This window comes from Musca domestica, unplaced genomic scaffold (assembly GCF_030504385.1).
Source record: "Musca domestica strain aabys unplaced genomic scaffold, Musca_domestica.polishedcontigs.V.1.1 76, whole genome shotgun sequence".
NCBI lineage: Eukaryota > Metazoa > Arthropoda > Insecta > Diptera > Muscidae > Musca > Musca domestica.
This window is the reverse complement of record NW_026712396.1, coordinates 1,020,936-1,048,866: the sequence shown is the minus strand read 5'-3', so window position 1 is coordinate 1,048,866 and position 27,931 is coordinate 1,020,936. Positions and strand designations below refer to the sequence as shown.

General features: G+C 36.0%; 1 protein-coding gene and 1 long non-coding RNA gene across 2 annotated transcripts in view; one reads left to right on the top strand and one right to left on the bottom strand.

Annotated features, from left to right (window-relative positions):
• The window catches only part of LOC101893484 (lachesin), a 453,169-nt gene that overhangs the window by 355,430 nt on the left and 69,808 nt on the right, over positions 1-27,931 (bottom strand). The gene's annotated exons all lie outside the window — the stretch shown is intronic.
• Positions 2,871-3,473, top strand: LOC131806447 (uncharacterized). The gene is made up of 2 exons (XR_009344040.1): positions 2,871-3,156; positions 3,229-3,473. It is a non-coding gene; the product is annotated as an uncharacterized LOC131806447 (long non-coding RNA).

The window sequence follows — 27,931 nt, the reverse complement described above, 5'->3', positions numbered from 1 at the left end:
GTTGTAGTTGTTGTTGCCGTTTCTAACATGCAGAATAAAACTCAACGATGTGTGAAAAATTTAAACATGTAGAATTCATGTTGTTCATCCTCCCGTCACACCGTTGCGTGATCCTTTTTTTTGTTTTGTTGTGTGTTGTTTCGGGGGGGGAGCGATGGCAGGAAGACTGCCTGGAAAACGCCAGGAAAAACTCGTTTTCCGCCACCGGTGATGTGCTGGGGGGAGGCCAAAGCAAAACAAACTCCAACGCCACTGCCATCAACAACGAGTTAAATAAAAACAACAATTTTTTTGCAAATATGTAAACAAATCTTATAAATATTTAATGAAACGTAATTTGTTGCATGGCCACACTTCCTTGGCACAACACATCTCCCCGCCCACTCACACAGAGCCAACGGCTTTCCTTGAATGTGAATGTTTGTTTTGAGGGTTCCATGTGCGTGTATAAGTGTGTGTGTGAGCGGAAAAAATATATTTCGTTAAAAAAATAAAGTATTTTTCTTTAAAGTATTTAGTTCCTAAATTTTCTTTAACAAATAGAAGGACGAGAAGGACTTCTCATAGAAGACCAGAAGGTCTTCTCATAGAAGAACAGAAGGTATTCTCAAATCAGACCAGAAGGCCTTCTCACTGAAGACGAGGAAGACCTTTTCATAGAAGACCAGAAGTTCCTCTCATAGAAGACCTGATGATAGTTTCATAGAAAACCAGAAGGTCATCTCGTAGAATAGCAGAAGGTCTTCTTAGAGAAGACCAGAGGGTCTTCTCATAGAAGACCAGAAGGTATTACCATAAAAGAACTTAAGGTCTTCTCATAGAAGACCTGTTGGTCTTCTCATAAAAGACCAGAAGGTCCTCTCACAGAATAGCAGAAGGTCTTCTCATAGAAGAACAGAAGGTCTTCTCATAGAAGACCAGAAGGTCTTCTCATAGAAGACCAGAAGGTCTTCTCATAGAAGACCAGAAGGTCTTCTCAAAGAAGAGCTAGTGTAGCTCTTCTCATAGAAGAGCTATTGTAGCTCTTCTCAAAGAAGACCTGTAGGTCTTCTCATAGAAGACCAGAAGGTCTTCTCATAGAAGACCAGAAGATCTCACAGAAGACCAGAAGGTCTTCTCATAGAAGACCAGAAAGTCTTCTCATAGAAGACCAGAAGGTCTTCTCATAGAAGACCAGAAGGTCTTCTCATAGAAGACCAGAAGGTCTTTTCATAGAGGACCAGAAGGTCTTCTCATAGAAGAGCTATAGGTCTTCCCATAGAAGAGCTATAGGTCTTCTCATAGAAGAGCTATAGGTCTTCTCGTAGAAGAGCCTTAAGGTCTTCTCATAGAAGAGGCTTAAGGTCTTCTCATAGAAGAGGCTTAAGGTCTTCTCGTAGAAGAGCCTTAAGGTCTTCTCATAGAAGAGCTATAGGTCTTCTCATAGAAGAGCTATAGGTCTTCTCTCGTGGAAGACCGGTTGGTCCTCAATCATAGAAGACCGGTTGGTCCTCTCTCGTAGAAGACCAGAGGATCTTCTCATAGAAGACCAGAGGGTCTTCTCATAGAAGACCAGAGGATCTTCTCATAGAAGACCAGAGGGTCTTCTCATAGAAGACCAGAGGGTTTCTCATATAAGACCAGAGGGTCTTCTCATAGAAGACCAGAGGGTCTTCTCATAGAAGACCAGAGGGTCTTCTCATAGAAGACCAGAGGGTCTTCTCATAGAAGACCAGAGGGTCTTCTCATAGAAGACCAGAGGGTCTTCTAATAGAAGACCAGAGGGTCTTCTCATAGAAGACCAGAGGGTCTTCTCATAGAAGACCAGAGGGTCTTCTCATAGAAGACCAGGGGGTCTTCTCATAGATCAGAGGGTCTTCTCATAGAAAACCAGAGGGTCTTCTCATAGAAGACCAGAGGGTCTTCTCATAGAAGAGCTTAAGGTTTTCTCTCATAGAAGACTTATTGGTCTTCTCATAGAAGACCTGTTGGTCTTCTCTCATAGAAGACCTGTTGGTCTTCTCTCATAGAAGACCTGTTGGTCTTCTCTCATAGAAGACCTGTTGGTCTTCTCTCATAGAAGACCTGTGGTCTTCTCTCATAGAAGACCTGTTGGTCTTCTCTCATAGAAGACCTGTTGGTCTTCTCTCATAGAAGACCTGTTGGTCTTCTCTCATAGAAGACCTGTTGGTCTTCTCTCATAGAAGACCTGTTGGTCTTCTCTCATAGAAGACCTGTTGGTCTTCTCTCATAGAAGACCTGTTGGTCTTCTCTCATAGAAGACCTGTTGGTCTTCTCTCATAGAAGACCTGTTGGTCTTCTCTCATAGAAGACCTGTTGGTCTTCTCTCATAGAAGACCTGTTGGTCTTCTCTCATAGAAGACCTGTTGGTCTTCTCTCATAGAAGACCTGTTGGTCTTCTCTCATAGAAGACCTGTTGGTCTTCTCTCATAGAAGACCTGTTGGTCTTCTCTCATAGAAGAACTGTTGGTCTTCTCTCATAGAAGACCTGTTGGTCTTCTCTCATAGAAGACCTGTTGGTCTTCTCTCATAGAAGACCTGTTGGTCTTCTCTCATAGAAGACCTGTTGGTCTTCTCTCATAGAAGACCTGTTGGTCTTCTCTCATAGAAGACCTGTTGGTCTTCTCTCATAGAAGACCTGTTGGTCTTCTCTCATAGAAGACCTGTTGGTCTTCTCTCATAGAAAACTTGTAGGTCTTCTCATAGAAGACCTGTTTGTCTTCTCTCATAGAAGACCTGCTAGTTTTCTTATAGAAGCATATTTTCGATTCGTTTTGGCTTATTCTCATCAGTTTCTTTCTGTCTCTTTTTTTTCATTTCAGCTTTCCTCTTTTTTGTGTGCCGCTGTAAACTTCTTTTTATTAAATAACAGCCTGTTCCACGATGTCGAAAGAACACGTTCGCACAACTTTTACACGACAAACAGCTGATTTCCGTTCCACTAAAATCCATCAGAACGAAAATTTGCACGAAAATCAAAGCGAACGAAAACGTAAGCGTTTCAGTGTAATTTTGCGTTCCACTATCTTTTTTCTTTCGTACGCATGCGAACACAAATGTCAAAATCAGTCACTTGTGTGTTTGCTGTCGAATAATAAAAATTAAGGAAAATTGTTTTAACATAAACATTCCTTGATTGAAAATGGAAAGAAAAATGTAAGTAAAAATAATAAATGCAATTTAATCTGTGAACAACAAATATATATTTTTTTATTTTCTCAATTCCAGCACGAAAAAACTACACAGCTGCGGGCACTAGTTGAGTATATGGGGGAGAATCCTAAGTTCGCCAGAGGAGTGCCAATTTTTGGAAGTAGCAGGCAATCCCATGAAGACCACTGGAAGACACAAACCTAGAAAAAATCATTTTTTTATTATTTTAAAAATGTAAAAATACAATCATACTTACTGGTTGTTAGGTACTTCAAATAAATTCGAAGCATCTCTTAAATGCCTCCGTGGCACAATTTGAACCTCCTCCTCATCATCCATAAAAAATAGGGCTACAGAAATATTCATTTTTTTTCTTTTTTAAGAACACAAATAACCTGAACACAATCACTAGAAATTTTATTTTGTTTGTTTATTTACAATTTGTTTGTTTACAACTGAACTGTCAGTTGAGACAGAGCCACTGCTGCTTTTTTCGCGTTTATATTAGACATTTGGCGCTTTTTTTGCCTTATTTCGCGATTAATTTTGCCAAAAAATATTTTGCAACACTGAATCACGTAAGGCTATGCGAAAGAAAGAACGAAAGTTAGTGGAACGCATTCTTATGCGAAAGTGAGTGAGTAGCCTTCGTTCGCACAAATTTTCTTTCGAGATCGTGGAACAGGCTGTAAATTTCTTTCACTCATCATAAAGAATAAACAACTGAGCGTAGAAGACAACAACAGCAGCAGCAACAACGCTTACCGCCACAATAATCGCTGCAACCATGAGCTATGGGAATAGACGTTGCCAACAAATAAGAAACTAAAAGAAAGCTAAAGGAAAACATAGAAGGATATCCAAAGAAGGAAAAAGAAGATATTGGTTGACGTTCTTAAAAAGTAAAACTATGCTCTTTCAGCGAAGAGTTTTATTTTCTTTCGGCAACAGCAGCCCCGCTTAATGTTTGATGATATTTTCTTCCAAACCCGCTTTGGAGTTTTACGTTTTTTTTCATATATTTTAATTTTCTCAGTTTTTGTTTGTTTCTTTGATGATGGATGTAGTGCGCAATACAAAATTCATGCGAAGAAAAAAAATTGCGGAATATAAAACTTTTTCTTTTGGTTATTTTTTTATTTTATTTTTTTTTTAAGCATTGTTGGGGTTTTTTAATTTTTAATGCAACAGCTCTCGTCGACTGCCGAAAAGTTCGGTCTCATGATTCACCACCAGCACCACAATCATTCTGCCGTCATCACTGGCCTTTTTAGGGAAGCAATGAAAAAGATGGGTTGATGAAAATTGCATTTAACTTTTGTCGGATAAGGAATGTGGGAGTTATTATTTTTCCAAAAAATGGGATTATTGCTCTTCGTAGGTCTTTGGAAGAGAATCTTGGTATTTCACAAAAACAAAAAAAAAAAAAAAATAGGAAAGTTTGAAAGTTGTTCGGAGCCGACTATAAGATACCCTACACAACTACATATGTGTATTTAGTAGAGCTTCTGGAACAAAAAAAAAAAAAATATATATATATATATATATATATATGGGGAATTCATGTGAAGTAGATTATATCAACTATGAACCTTATTTGAATGAGTATCAAGCCTTTAGAGTAGTCACAATTTGGGAACTATATCCAAATCTGAATCGATTTTCAACAAATTTGACGAAGGCTTTTGTACATCGTGTACCAAATAATCTTGCTGTATAGTGCATGCTATGACTTAGATACGGATTATATTAAAACATATTTATTAGAACAATAGTTACATCGGACCGAGTTTCCCCAAACGAAAAAAATCGGTTAAATATAAAAAAATCTACGAATATTGGACTGATATTCCGTATAAGATGAGCAAAAGCCGTAAAATCGGATGAATATGTATATTGAAGCTACATAAAGATCTTAAACGATCTCGATAAAATTTGGCACAGGTATCTTCAAGCTATATCTGGTGTCCGGTGGTATCAAATATCAATGTGCATATTTCGCTTGTGAGGGATTTAAGCACCAAATCGTATAGAACATATATATGGGAGCTATAGCTCCATTTGAATCGATTTTCAACAGATTTTGAAGCACTTTCTTTTAGGATGAATTCCTTCGGAGGTGTCAAAATTCAGTCCATTTGGGCTGATCATAGTCAATAGTCACCTACCTACCAGAAGGAGTGAGCTTCACAACAGATCTTGTGTTAGTAGAAGTATTGGGATGTGCCGAGTTTAAAAGAAATCGGATGCTCATTTCGGGTTTTTTGAGCTTTATGGTTATTATAAATTTTAAGCCGCTGTGGTCCGATATATCCCATCTTCGCATCAGATCTTGTGTTAATAAAAATATTGGGATGTGTGAACATTAAAGACACTCCGACTCTTATAATATTGCATAAGATATATAAAATGTGTATAGGAGTAACAATTATTCCAAATGTTGACCCATTGTGGGGGACAGGTGCCTGAAGGCAACGGTTGATATCTACCATGTACACAACAAAATCATGACTATTCCAAATTTTGATCCGTTGTGGGAGAGGTACCACAACAAGTGGACCGATATATCCCATCTTCGCGTCGGACCTTGTGTTTATAGAAATATTGAGATATGCAACATTCGGACTCTTATTTCATATTTTATACGAGCTATAATTATCACAAATTTTGACCATTTGTGAAAGGGAGGTACTTGATAGAGTGGGCCGATATATTCGGTCTTCACACAAGATCTTGTGTTGGCAGAAATATTGGGATGTTTGAAAACAATCGGACTCTTAGTTCACATTTTATAAGAGATACAATTATTCCAAATTTTGACCCATTGTGAGAGGAGGTACTTGATGGTGTGGACCAATATTTTCCATTTTACTGCTTCACCTAACACTGATGACTCTTTTGAACTTTTGTGGAAGTGGTATTAGAAGGAGTGGGAGAGGTATTGCCCATCTCCGAACTCAATCTAAGTTTGACAGTAATACTGCGATGTACCAACTTTGAAACAAATTGGACACTCCCTTCGAGAGTTATTGTGACAGACCAACAGACAGACTGACGGACACCCCTAGATCGACTCCAGATGTCCTGAAATGGATTTGGTGCAAAGAGACCTAGTTATTTCGAGGCACATTTTGGCCGTATCCAATGAGATATACCCTCTGTAGCCATATAGCTGAGGGTACACAAACACCGATTTTCGGACATATTTAGTGCCTTATTGGATCGAATTTCTAAAACTTTTACATTAGCTGGTGTCGATATTGATCGACATGAATTTGAAGATTGTAAGGTTACTAAATTATTACCAAAAATTGTACGGATTTCCTAAAAAATCACTCTTCCGCTATCTAACCTCTTAAAGCAATATTCTTGCCGAATTTCAGAATTCTAGCCATAGCTGTATTTTCTAGGCTTTGATATGGCAATGATCTTTTTACACTCTCCACCACAGTATGGAGGGTATATTAAGTTTGTCATTCCGTTTGTAACACCTCGAAATATACATTTTAGATCCCACAAAGTATATACATTCTTGATCAGCATAAAATTCTATGTCGATTTAGCGATGTCCATCCGTCTGTGGAAATCACTCTAGCTTCCGAACGAAATGTAATAAGTTTATAAAAATTTACTCAAATGTGTATTAAGTCTGCGGGCCTTTTGGTACTGAAAATGGGCTATGTAGGTCCACGTCTTCGTATAGCTCCCATATAACGGTACCCCCGATATTCGGTATTTTGATGATTTTAGCGACATTATTTAAAAGAATTGTCTCAAATTTGGTATTTGAAGTTCGCAATGGGTACTACAGCCTAAGACAGAAAATCGGTCATGTCATCGGTCAACGGTAACCTCCAATATTCGGTATTTTGATGATTTTAGCGACATTATTTACCGGAATTGTTACAAATTTGGTATTCGAAGTTCGCAATGGATACTACAGCCTATGACAGAAAATTTTCTGTGCAGGTTCACGTCTTCGTATAGCCCCCATATAACTGTACCCTTCGATATTCGGTATTTTGATGATTTTTGCGACATTATTTTACCGGAATGGTTTCAAATTTGGAATTTGAAGTTCGTAATGGATACTACAGCCTATGCCAGAAAATTTTCTGTGCAGGTCCACGTAATGTGCCTCTCTATATTCGGTATTTTGATTATTTTAGTTACATTATAAACAGATTTTTTCAAGTTAAGCATTTGAATATTATAATAGCTTATAACTAAGGTTGCCTATGCAGGTCCACGTCGTCGTATAGACCGCTACATTCGGTATTTTTAAGATTTTAACAGAATTTTTAATGGATTTTTTTTTTTTTTTTTTTTTTTTTTTTGAAAATTGCCAAATTTGTACAAAATGGTGGAGGGTATTCAAAGTTCGGCCCGGCCGAACTTACAACTTTTTTACTTGTTTAATTTTATATCCTTTCATCTTATATTACATGATCCCCTTAAAATTTTGCCAATTTTCAAATGGAAAAATTCCTTCTTCCCTTTAAATTCCGCCTCTCACAAACCACCACAATAAGCCGAATATGATATTCTCCCTAAAAATGATTCGCTTTACACAAAAATCATATAATCATTACCGGGGAAAATTTGTTGAGCTATTTTACGAATTAAGCGAAGAGGATGACTAGGAGGATATTATTCCACAACCTAATGATGGCAACCACAGTTTCATTAGGGCATCCGTTTTATGTACTCCTTTATAGGTGTTATGATCCGCATATATACATATCTGCAAATGTCTGTGAGTAGGTATTTGTGTACATTTTCTGCGACAATGTTGATGACGATGACGACAACGACAACGCTGAAGATATTTAAAGGGAATTTCATGGCACACAGTAAAGTGTAAGGATATATGTGTGTGTGTATGGGGTGTGGGTGTGTATGACATACCGCATACACATGTACTCATACATATATGCATACTAACTGCCAAAAGTGTTGACGACAACGACAACGATGAGAATTGTTCATTTCATTGTTGTTTGGCAGTGGATTTGCCTGTCGCTTTCGGGTTAAAAAAAGATGATGATTATGTCTACACGACTTCGCACTTCACACTTTAAGGATAAATATTTATTCGTGTGTATGGATGGAGGTATGAGTTGGGATTGTGTGAGAGTTGGTTTGTTTTCGCCGGAATTTTACGGTTGATATTCTTAAAAGGGCACAGCACACTTACGTATGTTTGGATACTCTAAGCATTTGAAAACGCTAAGAGAAAGAATATTTATTTTTCAATGGAGGGTTCAGAATCATAAGCGATAAGAAGTACTATTAGGCATAATTTAATTCAGGGATAAGAGACGATTTTTAATAATATTGATGGGTTCGTCCGGAAAAAGCATGCACAAAGAGACAGGAATCACATGCAGTCTTATTTGTAAGGGATTTAATATTAATAATGTGAAATCCGCAATTTCTCTAAACCAGTAATACAGAGTGAGATAAAACAAGTAAAAAAGCTGTAAAGTCGGCCGGGCCGAGCTTTGAATACTCTCCATCATTTGGTACAAATTTGGTAATTTTCAAAAAAAAGAAATAAAAACCGTTAAAAATTCTATTAAAATCTTAAAACTACCGAATGTAGCCGTATATTAGGGTTTATACGACAACGTGGACCTGTATAGGCAACATTTGTCATAAGCAATTACAATATACAAATGCGAAAATTGAAAAAAAATTTGTTTATAATGTAGCTAAAATCATCAAAATACCGAAAATAGGGAGGTACCATGGCGGTTATAAAACGTGGCCCTGCATAGAGAATTTTCAGGCATAGGCTGTAGTATACATTACGATCTTTAAATACAAAATTTGAAATAATTCCGGTAAATAATGTCGCTAAAATTATGAAATTGCTGAATATCGGCTATACGATAGCGTGGACCGACATGGCCCATTTACGAACTTAACCTGCCTACTGGTAAACTACGCATATATGCAAAAATTTAGCCTTCTATCTCAATTCGTTCGAAAAATACCGTGATTACAACAGACAGAGGTACGGACAGACAGACGGACGGACATCGCTAGATCGTCTTAGAATTTTACGCTGATCTGGAATATATATGCTCTGTTTGGTCTATTATGAATATTTCGAGGAGTTACAAACGGAATGACAAAGTTAATATACCCTCCATAGAATGGTGAAGGGTATAAAAACTGCTACAAAGTCAAAAGCCATATTTTTTTCCTTTTTATACCCTCAGCCATATGGCTACAGAGGGTATATATCATTTGATACGGCCAAAACGTACCTAGTCGAAATAACGGTTTTAGACCCTAGGTTTCTTTGGACCAAATCCGTTTCAGAACATTTGGAGTCGATCTAGCGATGTCCGTCCGTCCGTCTGGCTGGCTGGCTGGCTGGTGCGCACGGAACCTCTCGAAGGGAGTATCCGATTTGGTCCAAATTTGCTACATCGTAATATTTTTGTCAAACTTAGATCGAGTTCGGAGATGGGCAATATCGGTCCACTCCTTCTGGTACCTCCCCCACAAAAGGTCGAAATTTTCAAAAAATATATTTTTTGCACAGAAAGAGAAAGAATTATCCGAATTTGCTCCAACTTTGCAAATCCTAATATTTGTGTCATTGCTAGGTCAGGTGTGGAAATGGACAATATCGGTCCACGCCGTCAAGTACCTTCCCCACAAATGGTCAAAATTTTGAATAATTACAACTCTCATAAAATGTGATGTAAGAGTCCGATTGTCTTCAAATTTCACACATCCCAATATTTATATTAACCCAAGGTCTGCTGTGAAGGGGGAATACATCGGTCTACTCCTTCCGGTACCTCCCCCACAAAATATTGACATCTTGAGTACCCATGAAGCTCATAAATCGCCAAATTAACATCCGATTCCATTTAGACTTGGCACATCTGTCGAAATATTTATATCATATTTTTGGGTCCGATAGGAAATGGGCAATATTGGCCCTTTCCTTCAGGATCTGCTCCATAGAAGGTCAAACGTTTGAATAACCTTAACACTAGTCAAAATATATTTAGATAATCGAACATAGGCTGAGGGTATATCTCTGGCTGCAATATCGACTGATACTTTTTAATATGTTTTTTTTTTTTTTTAAATTTTATTGAACGAAAGCAAAAAAAGTCGGATATAGCATCAACTTTTAGAATAAGTTTAGATTGGTTCAATTGGTCACCTTTGGCACGAATTATGGTCTTCAAACGGCCAATGAAACCGTCACACTTTGCCCGAATGTTTCTCTGCGGTAGGTGATCGACACTTTGGTATTTTTAGTGCCAACCTTGCTTTGCAAAATACTCCAGACACAATAGTCCAACGCATTGGTATCCAGAGATTTTGGTTGTACAATGGATGGAAATTAAGCGAGGAACCTCATTGCTGAGTCCTATTGGAATGTCCAAGGTCTGCGGGCAAAATGTTTGCGTGCCCTAGGCTTTAATACACCCTTCAGAATATTTTCGCGATAATATTCGGCATTTATTCTGATGCCACTGTCGATTAATACGAGCAGAGAGCGACCATCGGCTGTTATGACGGCCCATACCATTACCATGGCCGGCGCGTGAGTTCTGGTGGCTAACCGAAGGTGCACATTTTCAGCTGACCTTTTTGGCAAGTAAACACGATCATTTTGCTTGTTTACAATCTGCTGGACAATGAATGTTTTCTCACCCGAGAAACCCAAATTCGACAGTTCACCACTTTCGGCCAAGCGAAGCTACTCTTTACCTCTGTTGAGTCTATTTTCTTTCTGTTGCGGTGTAAGTTCTTGCACTTTTTGAAATTTACCCCGAGCTCATTTTTTAATATTTGCCGATATGTTCACTCAGCTCACGAGCCATTTTTTTCGGGCACTGCGACGCGGATGTCGTTCAAGTCGCTTCTTTACATTTCGAACCATTTCTGCTGATGTTGCTCTTTTCTTTCATTTCGTACCATTTTAGTATGAATTCCCAAAAACCCAGCCTTATCTGACTCCTTCGGACCAAGAGTGACCCTTACCCAAAATTTTAGCTACTAATTCTAGCTTCAGCCGTTTCGTCTGGCCGTTGATGATTAGTTAAGTCAGTCAATTACTTTACACCTCAACAAAACTGTGGCCTAAAATTTAAATATTAGGTCCAATGATTTTATAAAAATTTTAATGTTCCCATGGTAAGAGTCTGGTGCGAAGAAAATACAAGTCATACCCACACAATAATATATTCCGAAAATAATTTAAAATAGCAAATGCTCTTAACATACATGCAATTATTATTTGCAGGTATCTGAGCCAGCGACAAGCCCTTCATCCATTTCCGAATTGTTAAAGAGTTTAAAGAAAATACCCAAAATTTTCGCAACCTTCTTCTCCTCCCCACCACCATCGCCCAAAATTAACTATCACATGCAGACGCTTATAAGCAAATTTTCTTAGTTTGGGGGGGGGGGGGGGGGGGTTAGTATTGTCTTCAACACCACTCACAGCTTAACACTGTCTACCCTTATAATCCCTCAAGTCTTGCGGCTCATCATTCAGGCGCGCTCAGCGAGCAAACCCCTTTGCCATTCGAACAAAATAATAAAGCATTCATGGTACATTTGCCTGTGCCTCTGCTTCCACCTCTCCTCTCCTTGTCATCCTCATCCATTGCCATTGTCTCCTCCCCAATGGCAAATTGAATTAAAATTTCAAATTCATGACAAAATCATGTCAAACTTTAGCTATTTTTTTTTTTTCGTTCTTCTCTCGTTTTTGTTGTTGTTATTACACCGCGTACCCAGCAATTTTCCTTCTTATTTCGTAGCCAATTTTTTTTCTGGCGCCCGGTTCCCTGGGCTTTATTTTTTCCATATTAATTTTATCGCCGTTGTTCATCATTGCAAAAAAACCTAGTCTGATGTAGTGGAGGAAAAAAAAACGTAGGCAAGCAAGACAAGTCCATAAAAATAAGTTGCGGAAAAAAAATCTGAAAACAAATTTTCCTCAAATTCTCCAAAGGAACAGTTCTTCACTGAAATAAGAGAAAATCAAACCAAAAAACGAGAAAAAAAATCTATGCGAATACGAAATACTATTAGAATTTGGTTTTTTTTTATGTTTATGGCGCGAAAGCGTGAAATGAATTGTCAAAAAAGACGACAACAGCCAGGGAAATGCCAGGGCACACGAACTGAAGATGAACTCCATTTGCATGTCCGCAGCCTCCACCCACCTCCTAACCCCTCTTTTTGGGCTATGGATTTGTTGGAATACCAAATACCACCCAAAACACCGTATGCCAAATAGACGGACAGACAAACAGAAGGCAGTGGGAAATTCTTGTTGTTACCATGTTTATGCCGCATTCCGGAGAGTGAGAAAGGGAGGGTTGAGAGGAGGGGGATGAATGAATGAACACACAAAAATTTAAAATTCAGATTTGGAAAAATTATCGAAGAGGAAAATTTTTATTGACAGTGAAATATTTTACAAAGTTAACACGCCTTAACACTACCAAATGCTCGGGCATATTTTGAAGTGGGGGTGAAGCCAAAGCGTGAGGGTGATGTGGAAAGGCTGCCACACTAATCCTCAATACCAAATCCACTTCTGTCTTGATTTCCAATTCCCCCTTCCGCATCCCCCCCCCCCCCCCCCCCATCACCAACCAATGGTTGCCTGCCAGCCAGCAAAGCAATGCTCATAATATTTTGATTATTATTATGATGATGCCGACGTCGACGAGGAGGACGGCTAGGACGATGATGATACTAACTGGGAATGCTCAATCCAAGATTCGTGACCGGGAGTGAGTATATCTTTTAATACGGAACAACATTGACGACGAGGATGATGATGATAGGAATACCGATTCACTTGATGAGGCTTTGATGACGAGGAGATTTTTTTCGCATCTTTTTTTTTTGTGGGAGTCATTAGAGGGCAAAATCCACTAACAACAAAAAACTCTTTGCAGGGGGGGGGGGGGGGGGTGGTGAACTTCAAAATGTGAGGATTAAAGTAAAATTGGAGAACAATTTACACTGAGCTATGGTAGACCTTTTCTATCTATCGAATGCAAGCAAAAGGTCAATCAATGGAAGGGCTCTTAAAAGTCTTCTAGCCATAGCAGCCCTTTAAATATAGAAGTCCTCTGACTAAGGGAGGTATTAAAAAAGGTACAAGTCGTTCAAGACACCCAAAAAGTGTTCGTTTATTTATGGAAGACTTCCAGAAGTTATTCCAGCCAAAGAAAATTTGTAGAAGGCTTCCCAGTCCAGGAAAAGGTCCCCTAGCTGTAGCAGAATAATAAAAGGTCTCCAAGCCATATGTCGTTCACATCTAGAGGATCTTTTATAGAACCAGGGGTCAGCATTTGCAGCAAGACACTCCACGGTCTTATATAACAGCTTGCAGGTGGTCCTACCAATGATGATGATGAGGACGGCTAAAAGGAGGACGGCTACGACTATGATGATACTGTCTGAGAATGTTCAATCCAGAATTCGTGACCCAGGGGAGAGTATATCTATTAATACGGAACAACATTGACGACTTAATGCAAAACGGAGAACAATTTACACTGAGCTCTGGTAGACCTCTTCTATGTTTCGAATGCAAGCAAAAGGTCAATCAATGGAAGGGCTCTTAAAAGTCTTCTAGCCATAGAAGCCCTCTAAACATAGAAGTCCTCTGACTATGGGAGATATTAACAAGTTAAAAAGTATCAGTCGGTATTGCCGACAGATATATACCCTCAGCCTATGTTCGATTAAATAATCGAAATATATTTGACTAGTGTTACAATTATTCAAACGTTTGGCCCTCTATGGAGCAGGTTCCGAAGGAATGGACCAATATTGTCCATTTCGTATCGGAGCCAAATATATGATATAAATATTCCAACGTCCCTAGTATGGATTATATCGACTCACTCCTTCACTTTATATGAGATATGTAATAATATTTAGAAAGTGTTAAAATGTGCGTGATTTACAAGATAGAGTCTACCGAAATGTTCCACTTTTATACTTCATCTAATACAAATAAAAAATATTGAGCGAAATATTGGGCAAAATTACAAGAAAGGATTATGTCCAATTTTATGCGAAATCATAAATACAGATAAATTTTATATTCATATCAGGCTTCATATTCATATAAAGTATTGCTAAATTATTTCGAAAGTTATAACAGATATAATTATTGAAAATTGTGAGGTACCGGAAGGGGTTCGCAGATATATATCAACTTCACAACAGATCTTGTGTTGGCAAAAATATTTGTATGTCTGAAATTTGAAGAGAGTTGGATGCTTATTTCGCTTTATTGGAGTGTTTTGTTTTTCAAAATCTCGAACCCTATGTATGGGGAGGTACCAGAAGAAATGGTTCGATGTATACCACCTTTATAACAGATCTTGTGTTGATGGAAATATTGAGATGTGCCAAGTATAAATGGAATCGGATGTTAATTTGGCGTTTTATGGGCTTCATGGATATTCAAAATTTCGACACTTTGTGGGGGAGGTTCCAGAAGAAGTGGACCGATACATTCCATGCAAACACCAGATCTTGGGTTTATAAAAATTATGGAATGTGTGAAATTTGCAGACGTTCTGACTCTTACATCACATTTTATAAGAGTTGTAATTATTCAAAATTTTGACCCTTTGTGGGGGAGGTACCTGATGGAGTGGACCAATATTGTCCATTTTCGCAATTGACATAGAACTGATGCAAATATTATGATTTGCAAAGTTCGATCAAAATCGGATTATTGCTTCTCTTTATATGCAGAAAATATTTTTTTTTTGGAAATTTCGACATTTTGTGGGGGAGGTACTCGAAGGAGTGGACCGATACATTCCATTTTCACACCAGACCTTGGCGTAATGAAATTATTGGGATGTGTGAAATTTAAAGACGGACTCGGACTATTGGACTATCGGACTCTTACATCGCATTTTATAAGAGTTGTAACTATTCAAAATTTTGACCCTTTGTGGGGGAGGTACTTGATAGGGTGGGCCGATATTGTCCATTTTCGCACTTGACATAGCACTAATGAAAATATTAGGAATTGCTAAGTTCGAGCAAAATCAGATTATCGTTTCTCTTTCTGTGCAGAAAATATTTTTTGAAAATGTCTACCTTTTGGGGGAGGTACCAGAAGGAGTGGACCGATACATTTCATTTTCACCCCAGACCTTGGTCTAATAATAATAATGGGATGTGTGAAATTTAAAGACAATCGGACTCTTAAATCACATTTTATAAGAGTTGTAATTATTCAAAATTTTGACCCTTTGTGGGGGAGGTACCTGATGGAGTGGACCAATATTGTCCATTTTCGCAATTGACATAGAACTGATGCAAATATTATGATTTGCAAAGTTCGATCAAAATCGGATTATTGCTTCTCTTTATGTGCAGAAAATATTTTTTTTTTGGAAATTTCGACATTTTGTGGGGGAGGTACTCGAAGGAGTGGACCGATACATTCCATTTTCACACCAGACCTTGGGGTAATGAAATTATTGGGATGTGTGAAATTTAAAGACGGACTCGGACTATTGGACTATCGGACTCTTACATCGCATTTTATAAGAGTTGTAACTATTCAAAATTTTGACCCTTTGTGGGGGAGGTACTTGATAGGGTGGGCCGATATTGTCCATTTTCGCACTTGACATAGCACTAATGAATATATTAGGAATTGCTAAGTTCGAGCAAAATCAGATTATCGTTTCTCTTTCTGTGCAGAAAATATTTTTTGAAAATTTCTACCTTTTGGGGGAGGTACCAGAAGGAGTGGACCGATACATTTCATTTTCACCCCAGACCTTGGTCTAATAATAATAATGGGATGTGTGAAATTTAAAGACAATCGGACTCTTAAATCACATTTTATAAGAGTTGTAATTATTCAAAATTTTGACCATTTGTGGGGGAGGTACTTGTTGGAGTGGACCGATATTTTCCATTTTCACACCTGACCTAGCACTGATGAAAATATTAGGATTCGCAAAGTTCGAGCAAAATCGGATTATCCTTTCTCTTTTTGTGCAATAAATTGGTTTCTTTGTAAATTTTGACATTTTGTGTGGGAGGTACTAGAGGGAGTGGACCGATATCGCCCATCTCCGAACTCGATCTAAGTTTGACAAAAATATTACGATGTACCAAGTTTGGATCAAATCGGATACTTCCTTCGAGAGTTATCGTGCGCACCAGCCAGCCAGACAGACAGACAGACAGACGGACGGACAGACGGACATCGACTCCAAATGTTCTGAAACGGATTTGGTCCAAAGAGACCTAGGGTCTAAAACCGTTATTTCGACTAGGCACGTTTTGAAAGTATCAAATGATATATACCCTCTGTAACCATATGGCTGAGGGTATAAAAAAAGTTACAAGTCGTTCAAGGCACACAAAAGGTTCTCATTTATATATAAAAGTCTTCATTCCAGAAGTTATTTCAGCAATAGAAAATTTTTAGAATTCCCAGTCCTAATGGACAGGAAAAAGGTCTCCTAGCTGTAGCAGAATTATAAAAGGTCTCCAAGCCATAAGTCGTTGACATCTAGAGGACCTTTTATAGAACCAGACGACATCACAGGTCATCATTTGCAGCAACCCCTATCGCGGTCTTATATAACCGCTTGCAGGTCGTCCTACCAATAATGATGATCTTTTAGCCCCGGGAGGATCCATAGACGATCTTTTAGCCAGAAAAGACTCCATATATGTCTAAGAAGACCTAATCATAGAAAATGTTAAAAAGGTATATAAGTCATGGAATATCTGTGCGATGTCGTCTCGCCACAGGCGATTCATAAAATACCTGAAAAAGGTTTTCCAGATATAGAAGGCTTGAAGGATATTCTAGCTAGTACAGATATTTAAAAGTCTACTAGCAGTAGACGAACTCTGAAATGCTTGTTAGCCACAGAAAATATATTGTAGAAAATTTGTGAATGTCAACTAGTCTCAAAAGATCGGAAAGAAAGCTTTCTAGCCTTAGAAGCTTTGAAAAATGTAGCCATAGAAGGCTGTAGAAGGTCTTGGAACCCCCCAATTAAGAACCCTTCAAACCAAACTGGTCCTCTTTAATTCAGAAGCCGTAAAAGACAACTGAAGGCCTATGGAAGGTCTCCTAGCCATTTAACGCATTTAGAAAGTTCCCATGTCCCGAGAAGAATTATAAACGACATCCCAGGAATAGAAGATGGGTTGCTTCTTAAAGAAATATTTTTTAAATGCTATTGGTTCTCCGGCAATCTCTTGGTCCTTTCAAATCTATATATATATATATATATATATATATATATATATATATATATATATATATATATATATATATATATATATAAATGAAAGTTGTGTTAGTTACTACGCTTATAACTTAAGAACCGCTGAACTGATTTTAATGATTCATACAAATTCGGAATTGTCTATTATCCGAAAAGGATATTATCCAAAAAAAATTGCGTAAAAATGTGATATGTTAACATTTTCATTTTGACTTTTGAAATGTTCTATAGTAATGTTTTATTTTGCATTATTTTTTCCATTTTGACTTACTTTTTTCTAATGTACATTTGTAATGTTTTTTATATGTTATTTTTGAATTCGAATATTAATACCAATTTATTTAATTGACTTGATTTCTTGAGAACTGAAATTGATGACGGGTTACATGGAAGTGTAGTACCGAATTATGTGGTGGCGAAACGGAATAGATGATACCGAAATAATTTAATGCGATCACACCAAAGTTAAAAGAAAATTACTTTTTCAAAATCGTTAAAAAAACACGAGAGATCTCATTGCAACAATTCTCAAAACGGGAAAATATCGAAAAAAAATTCCAATGGAATTGAATTTTAAATTAAAAGTACATTCTATTGACAAACTTTGTAAGGATCTTTAAACAGTTGCTATAAAAAATCAGCGAACAAGTTAACGATTTTTTCAATTTGTTATTCTTCTTTTGTCAATTTTTTTCAATTTGTAATATCATATTGAATTCAGTGGATTTTTTGTGAACAAAATAAAGAATAATTTTTCACTATATAAAATTTTTCACCAAAAAAATGAAATAAGTGCGAAATACGATGGTAACTGACATCTACCTTTCAACTCCAGGGCCTACATCGTGCTTCAGCTGGAATATGCGCAGACATTTAAACAAACAAAAATGACCGAAAAAGACTAATGGGGCTTATTTCAAAGCGTGTCCCTACTTCTTTCATGTGACAATAATCCGTCCAATGAGAGCTCAAAATGCAAAAATTTTTGGGAGTACAATCAGTAAAATACCAAATATAAAGGGTGCAAAATAGTAGAGCGAATGGGACTTTTAGTAAGAAAAGGATTTCTATCCTTCCAAAAATTCTGCCTGAACATTTAAGATACCTTAAATCGCTTTTGCAGGTCATGATATCGATCATAAATAATCATCGTATGATTTAAGCCATTTTTGGAGTCTTCGCCATTTTCTTCTTTTTTTGGCCCTTATTTGGCATCTTTGTTTCTAAGGGGGTAGAGAAACTCTTCGCATAAAATTTTCGGAGTAGGGCCCATATTGGTCTTGACCACTAAAACATTTTATTTATGCTACCCTGGGGTAAGGAACCATCGTACAGATAATTGCCACATAGAAATTTATTCATGTAAAGTCCCCACATTGGAGTATCCACAAGTCCACTTTCACATCTAATGTGTGGTCAGAAAAGAAAAATTTGTATTCTATTGAATTTGTAACCCCCAAGAGAATATTGGTTGGGAACGTAGATTTGGGATATACATCTATATGAAATAAATTGTGAAAACATGAACAAATTACAAATATAAGAAAGTAGCACGGGACCGAATATTTGTTGAATCGTCATATGATGAAAAATATGGACTCCAACTTGCAATTTAAATGGCAAATAAAATTAATTCCCATCTTACGGTAATGGATGTAAAATAGCTATATTTTTGATTTGGCCTCTATTTGTCATCTTGGATTATAAGGAGTGAAGAAAGTTTTCAATGTAGGTCGATGTTTCGCATTTTACCATATTTCAAAGGATTTGGCTAAAAATGAGTATTTGGGGATGAAAATCTTACACAAAAATTTCAACATATCTACAAATTTTAGGATTTTCTCCATGTAATAGTATCCCCTCAAGTCCACCTTTTGACGGACAAACAGACCGACATGGTTAGGGGGACTTATGAGGACTCTAATGCACAATCTGAGGTGCTAATGGGTTTAAAAAAGTAATTAACTTTGCCTATTCTTAAATCAATTAGCCCTCAATTATGAGTTGTACAAAGTACAGTAAATTCCAAATTACTGCTCATTTGACTAAAAATTAAAAACTAATCGACCAGTACGTGAACATTTATAACATTCATATCTTTGAATAATCATGCTTTGACAAATATACATAATAGACAAAAACTATGGGCCGGCAAAGCGGACCGGGCCAGCTAGTATATTATAAAACAAGTAAAAAACATTAATACCCTCCACCTTAGGGTAATGGAAACATTTGAACCAATTATGACCCACAAATACCAATTTTTAGACATATTCGTGGGAAAATGTGGCAAAAATCATTAAAATACCGAATATCGGGAGGTACCGCTATATAGAGCTATACAAAAACGTGGACCTACACATACAATGTTTCGCCAACGAAGCTAGAACCCATTATGACCTACAAATCCGTGAAAAAATGTGGCAAAAATTATCAAAATACCGAATATCGGGAGGTACCGTTGTAAGGAGGCTATATCAAAACGTGGACTTATACATGCATAGTTCCGCCACCGGAGCAGGTGATCTTTGACGCGAATTATGGCCTTCAAACGGCCAATGAAACAGTCACACGCTACCCGAATGGTGTTCTGCGGTATTTTGGCCCATTTCCGGCGAAGCGCTTGTTTGAGGTGATCGACACTTTGATAATTTTTAGTGCCGACCTTGCTTTCCAAAATACTCCAGACTCAATAGTGCAACAGATTGGTATTTGGAGATTTTGGTGGCTATTGTGCGCTGGAAATGAAACGAGGAACCTCATTTTGTAACCATTCTTGGCTGGCGCGTGCTGAGTGCGATTGTGCTGAGTCCTGTTGGAATGTCCAAGGTCTGCGGCCAAATTGTTTGCGTGCCCAAGGCTTTAATACACCCTCCACAATATTTTCGCGATAATATTCGGTATTTATTCTGATTCCACATTCGATTAATACGAGCGGAGTTCGACCATCAGCTGTCGGCTGTTATGGCGGCCCACGCCATCACCATGGCCGGCGCTTGAGTTCTGGTGGCCAAGCGAAGGTGCACATTTTCAGCTGACCTCTTTGGCAAGTAATCACGATCATTTTGTTTGGTTACAAACTGCTGGACAACAAATGTTTTCTCATCGGACATACCGAAATTCGGCAGTTCAACACCTTCAGCCAAGCGAAGCAACACTTTAGCTCTTCTGAGTCTATTTTCTTTCTGTTGTGTTGTAAATTCTTGCACTTTTTGGAATTTCATTGGCTTTACCCCGAGCCCACTTCTCAATATTTGCCGAATGGAATTTTGCGATATGTTCAGCTCACGAGCCATTTTTGGGCCACTGCGACGCGGGTTTCGATCAAGTCGCTTCCTTACTTTTCGAACCATTTCTGCTGATGTTGTTATTTTCTTCCGTCCACTTCCTTGACGTCGCACTACGCTACCAGTTTCATGGCAACGAGCGATGTTACGAGACACAAAATATTTATTCACATTTAAATGCTGGAGTGCTCTAACGATAGCCATTTGTGGTTTTCCAGCCAAATGTAAAGAAATCACACTATCATGCTTGAATTCCATCGAATCCTTTCTTTTTCTGGAAAATTATCACCAAAATGCTTTTGTACGCTTATAAATAGTATAATGAGCTGTCACTGGAATAATCTTAACAGCTGTCGGATGAGTATCTGAGTAATGGCAGCAGTCTGAAGTTGGTTGCGATTTGTTCCCTGTACTTTTTAAAAAATCCTATTACTATTTAAAACAAGTAAGCAAAGGCTATAGTCGTGCGGGGCCGACTATGTTATACCCTACAACACTACAATATGTTAGAAGCCCCCTAATGTCCAAATCCATATTGGAAGATTTTGCTTTTGAAATTAGGATTTTGACTTGCGACATTTGCCCAACATTTGTGCACTCCGTTGGGCTGTTAGTTGTTGTAGTCCATTTTACAGCTAAATATAATCCAATGGTCATCCAAAATGCTAGAATTCTTCCCTGTCCTTAACTCTCTTCACAGGCGTGTCGATTGGGTTCAATTGTGTGATCGGAACAACATTTCTGTTTTTGGTTAATTTAAACTCTAAATATTTTGCAATCATCTTCAAAAGCAAGAGGCCCCTCTGTATCTTCATATTTAGACTCATCTATATGATTTGCTTGTCTACCATATTTGGCTATATTCGTCAACGAAATCAGCATAAAAAAGCCAAAAGTTCGCCTTTTATGTATTTCGGATATCGCCTGTAAGTAATGCTGGCATTTTTTCACATAAAATTAGTGGTCCATTGTACCCGCTGTCCTAAACTCTAACTTCATGCGAGATTTCGTGTCCTTTTGGTTTCTATCTGTGACCTTTATAACGGCTGCAAAATCAGGAAAATTTTTAGTTGTTGGTCCATTTCAACCCCCTAATATATTGCGGACATCTCTGAAAATAATAGGCCTAACCCTTCTGAGCCCAACCCTACCCTTGTGAAAATTTTCGTGAAGGATATTTCCAATACTATATTCGGAAGATATTTGCAATACTTATATAATATCCCCAACCTGTGTTGTAAGGTGAAAAAATATTACAAAATATTATAGGTCAAATTGAAAAAATCGCATGCGATAAAAAAATTTGAAAAAATAAAAAAATGTCACAAAATACTACAAAATCTATATTAACGTCATTATTAGTATATTTTTCTGCGATTTTTTTAGATTTCATACTTTTATGTCAAGAGGGCATTCTGAATTGACAAAATTTGTCAAAATCGGTCCAGCCATTCTTAAGATATAAGCATTCTAACTAACATCCCCTTCCTTTCTATATATACATTGTATATATTTCGCTATATATAACCGATATATTTACTATCGGCATCTACATAACGGTCAGGATTGACCTGTTCGTCTATTTGTAATTTCGCCGGGATTAAAAATATTCGCGATTTAATGGAAAATTTGAATTTTGTTTAACACAAATGTTATGGTCTATTTCACATACTAAATATTACCCGATGACCATCAAAATTGGAAGGCTTCTGTCCAGTCCTAAGCTCTAGTCCCATGCTAACTTCCGCTTTGATTGGTCTATAATTGCGACCTGTAGAGCAACTGCAAAATCAGAAATTTTTCTTTCTTAAAAAATGTTTAATATACTCTCCTTTGATGGTCCGTTTTTTTATTTTCCTCAAAATTCCTCAAAATTGAAATAAAGGCTTTTCTTTAAAAATGTATTATCTTAAAATTTTATTTTAAAAAATCCATGTCTTTTTTATTGTTTTTCTCTTTCTGGAAAAATATTTTTTGTAACATAAACGATTGTCCCGAGGTCCTTGAAAAATATTTTTTCAGAAATCTTCGTCGTAGGTTCTTTAAATACATGGGAGTGTTTTTTCGGGGTTTGAAAATTGTTCTTAAAATATGCCACGTTTGGCCATTGATGTGCTAATATATTAAACATTATACTTGTGTGCCAGTACGACACTGCGTATACTTGCTGCCACAACGTATACGCCCATGTTTCTTTTATTTTTTTTTAAATTGTAACCACAAACTTCAAGACAAAAATATCTTTACACACATTTTTTTAAGGTTATCTTACTCCAAACCACAATTGCATTTTTAAAGTCAAATCATAAAAATGAACAATAAATCCATCCCCTCTCCATCACTCGCCTTTCTAACCACAAAATTTTATTGTGCGTTACATTTGAAAACGAATTGTATGCATAATTTACTTTCAAATAATACCTTTTTTTTTTGCTTGCCAAGATTACTTCAATTTCGATTTCAACAAATTATTATTTTTTTCTGTCGGTCTTTCGGTCGATCTGTTTGTCGCGGTGTCCCAGCTACAAATCAAATGAACATTGCAAATAAAGCAAATTCCAATAATGAAGCTGCCACAAGGAGAAAAAAAAAACGACGAAATGCCACAAACCAACAACAAAAATGAAAGAGAGCAATCACAGACAAAATGATTTTTAATGATAAGATGATGATGATGCCGAACGATAAAAATAGCGCAGGGCAGCCGATGCCAGAGGATGGCTGGAAATCAATGATGAGCCAAAAAGGGAATACGAGGAAAAAAGAGAAGGAATCTATATAACTCCGACAGGGAACAAAATGTGAACAATCATCATTTCTGTGATATTTCTATTGATTGATAAGAGACACTAACACACACATAGACTCACAGAGGGAGAGAGAGAGACAAACGAATGGATGGTTGGATGGAAGACTGAATGAATGAATGAATGGCCTTTAAGATAGCTTCAAAGAAAATAGATTTATAAAACTCGGGAAAATGACATTAATATTGCCTCTTTTAAATATTGAAAGTCAAGTGAATGCCTGACTGGCTGTCAGAGGTCTTCCTTTGTGGGGTGCCAGTTTGAATTTCTTTTTCAATTCTTTTGCCATTCACTTCTTAATTTTATGTTTCCGTCTAATCATGCTAGACATTTATTCCCTTTTCGAATTCCTTTGGCATAATTTAAAATCAATTTGTGAAAATCATTTCACAGACAAACACTTTCCTAACGCCCTCCCTCTCTCTCTTGAATTTTTATTTTCTGCGGCTGTTGTTCAATTTAATTTAATGCTAATCTTCAGGAGGAAAAACAGCACATTTCATGGTAGATTATTTTAAATAGCAGTTCAATAGAGATGATTTGATTGGGCGCCATGTAGAATTTATCAATCAATAAATTTCAATATTCTAACTCCAATCAATTAGAAATTGAGCTCAAGGACCAAATGTGAATTTTTTAACGAAAACTTTTTCAAGGACATACAAACGTGGACTACTTAAAAAAATTATCTTCAAAGACCATCGAACGTGGATTTTTTTGAAAAATCATTTTTCATTCTTTTAAAGAAAATTTTTTTAAGGACAAAATGTCGAACAAGCGTTGATTTTTAAAGAATATTTTTTCAAGGACAAACACTCTATCAAACATTGGTTTTTTATAGAATAATTTTCAAGGACCAATATACCATCACATGTGAATTTTTTTATGGAATATTTTACGAGGACCAAATCGCAAATAACAGTGAATATTTAAAAGAATATTTCTTCATGGACCTAATCTCAATCAAAAGTGGATTTTTTAAAGAACATTTTTCAAAGACCAAATCGCAAGTATACTTCGATTTTTAAAAAATATTTTTCAAATACCAAATCGCAAAAAAACTTGGATTTTTAGGGATTTTTTTCAAGGACTAAACAAATTTTGATTTTATTAAAAATAATTTTCTAGGACCCTAAATAAAAGGATTTTTAAAAGAATATTTTTTAAGTACTAAACAAACGTCGATTATTTAAAAAATATTTATTTCAAAGACCCTGAAGGACTAATCAAAAGAATTTTTAAAAAACTATTTTTCAAGGATCCTCGTGGGCTAAAAAAAGGACTTTTTAAAAATATTTTTCAAGGACTAAACTATTGTGGATTACTAAAAAAATATTTTTCAAGGATTAAGCAAACGTGGATTATTTAAAAAATATTTTTCAAGGGCTAAACAAACGTGGATTATTTAAAATTTTTTTTAAGGACTAAACAAACGTGGATTATTTAAATCCTATTTTTTAGGGGCTAAAAAACGAGGATTATTTAAAAAATATTTTTCAAAGACTAAACAAACGTGGGTTATTTAAAAAAAATATTTTTCAAGGACTAAACAAACGTGGATTATTTAAAATAATATTTTTCAAGGACTAAAAAAGTGGATTATTTGAAAAATATTTTTCAAGAACAAAAAAAAGGGGACTTTTAAAAATTATTTTTCAAGGACTAAACAAACGTCAATTATTTAAAAAATATTTTTCAGGGACTAAAGAAACGTGGATTATTTAAAAAATATTTTTTAAGGACTAAACAAACGTGGAATGTTTAAAATATAAATAATAATTCAAGGACTAAACAAATGTAGATTATCTAGAAAATATTGTTCAAGGACTAAGCAAACGTAGATTATTTAAAAAATATTTTTTAAGAGCTAAACAAACGCTGATTTTTTAAAAAATATTTTTCAAGGACTAAACAAACGCTGATTTTTTAAAAAATATTTTTCAAGGACTAAACAAACGTGCATTATTAAAAAAACATCTTTCAAGGACTAAACAATCGTAAAATATTTTAAAAATATATTTTTTAAGGACTAACAAACGTTCACTATTTAACAAAAAATATTTTTCACGGACTAAAAATTGGATAATTAAAAAAAATTTGAAGGACTAAACAAATGCTGATTATTTTAAAAAAAATATTTTTCAAGGACTTACCAAACGTGGATTATTTAAAAAATATTTTTCAAGGGCTAAACCACGGACCATCAAACGTGGATTATATAAAAAATATTTTTCAAGGGCTAAACCACAGACCATCAACCGTGGATTTTTTAAAAATATTTTTTCAAAGACTTTAAAACATTTCAAGGTTTTTAATGAATATTTTTTCAAGGACCAAGTGAACGTGGAATATAAAAAAAATATATATTTTTCAAGGGCTAAACCACAGACCATCAAACGTTAATTTTTTAAAAATATTTTTTCAAGGACCAAGAGAAGCCTGGATTTTTTAAAAAATAGTTTTCAAGGACCAACAGAGGCGTGGTTTTTTTTAAATATATTTTTTAAGGACTAACGAAACGAGGATTATTTAAAAAATATTTTTCAAAGGCTAAACAGGCGTGTATTATTTAAAAATATTTTTTAAGGACTAACGAAGCGAGGATTATTTAAAAAATATTTTTCAAAGGCTAAACAGGCATGGATTATTTAAAAATTATTTTTCAAGGGCTAAATCACAGACCAACAAACGTGGATTTTTTAAAGATATTATTTCAAGGACTTTAAAGCATTTCATGGTTTTTTAAAGAATTTTTTTCAAGGGCGAAATAAACGTGGATTTTTTAAAGAATATTTTTTCAAGGGCCAAATAAACGTGGATTTTTTAAAGAATATTTTTATTTCAAGGGCCAAATAAATGTGGATTTTTTAAAGAATATTTTTGCAAGGACCAACAGGGGCGTGGATTTTTTAAAGAATATTTTTTCAAGGACCAACAGAGACGTGGATTTTTTAAAGAATATTTTTTCAAGGACCAAAAGAGGCGTGGACTTTTTAAAGAATATTTTTTCAAGGACCAAAAGAGGCGTGGATTTTTTAAAGAATATTGATTTTTAAAAAATATTTTTTAAGCATCAAAAGACCATCAGTCGTGGATTTTTAAGGGATATTTTTTCAAGGACCAAAAGAGGCGTGGATTTTTTTAAGAATGTTGATTTTTAAAAAATATTTTTTAAGCATCAAAAGACCATCAGTCGTGGATTTTTAAGGGATATTTTTTCAAGGACCAAAAGAGGCGTGGATTTTTTTAAGAATGTTGATTTTTAAAAAATATTTTTTAAGCATCAAAAGACCATCAGTCGTGGATTTTTAAGGGATATTTTTTCAAAGATCAAACTACCATCAATTTTGTATTTTTTAAGAATTTTTTCTTTAAGAATTATAGATCGTGGATTTTTTAGGAGTATTCTTCAAGAATCAAGGGATCATCAAACAAGGATTTTTTAAGTATTTTTCCATGGATCCAAGGATTGTCCAACTTGGAGTTTTTAAGTATTTTTCCAAGGATCAAAGGATCATCAGACTTGGATTTTTTTTAAGAACATTTGTGCAAGGATCAAATAAACGGGGATTTCTTAAAAGAAAACTTTTTCTACGAACAAACTAGGATTATTTAAAGAATGTATTTTCCAGAACTTCAAAGGATTTCGAGAACATTTTTTAAGGATGAATTAAACGAGGATTTTTTAAAGACCATATTTTCAAGGACTTTTCTATAAACACACAATTGAATAAAATTTGTAATAACAAAACGCCAGAAGCTGCGAAAAATCCATCTGATTTATTTAAAATTTAACACATCCCAAAACCGACCTATGTCTTTTGATACCCTCAGCCATATGGATAGAGAAGGTATACATCATTTGACATGACCAAAATGTGCCTTATTGAAAAAAACGGTTTTAGACCCTAGGTCTCTTTGAACCAAATCCTTTTCAGGACATTTGGGGTCAATCTAGCGATGCGGACGGACATCTGTCTGTCTGGCTGGTGCGCACGATAACTCTCGAAGGGAGTATCCGATTTGGTCCAAAGTTGGTACATAGTAATATTATTATCAAATTATGATCGATTTTGCAGATGGACAATATCTGTCCACTTCATCTGGTACCTTTCTCACAAAACGTCGATATTTTCAAAAAGAAAAATAATAAATATTTTACTGTACAGAAAGATAAAAGATAATCCGATATTACTCCAAATTTGCAAATCCTAATTTTTGCATCAGTGCTACGTCTGGTGCAAAAATTGACAATATTGGCCCACTCCATCAAGTACCTCCCCTACAAAGGGTCCACATTTTGAATAAGTATAAGTCTTATAAAATGTGATTATCTTCGACCTACACACATCACAATATTTTTATCAGCCCATGATCAGGAGTGAAG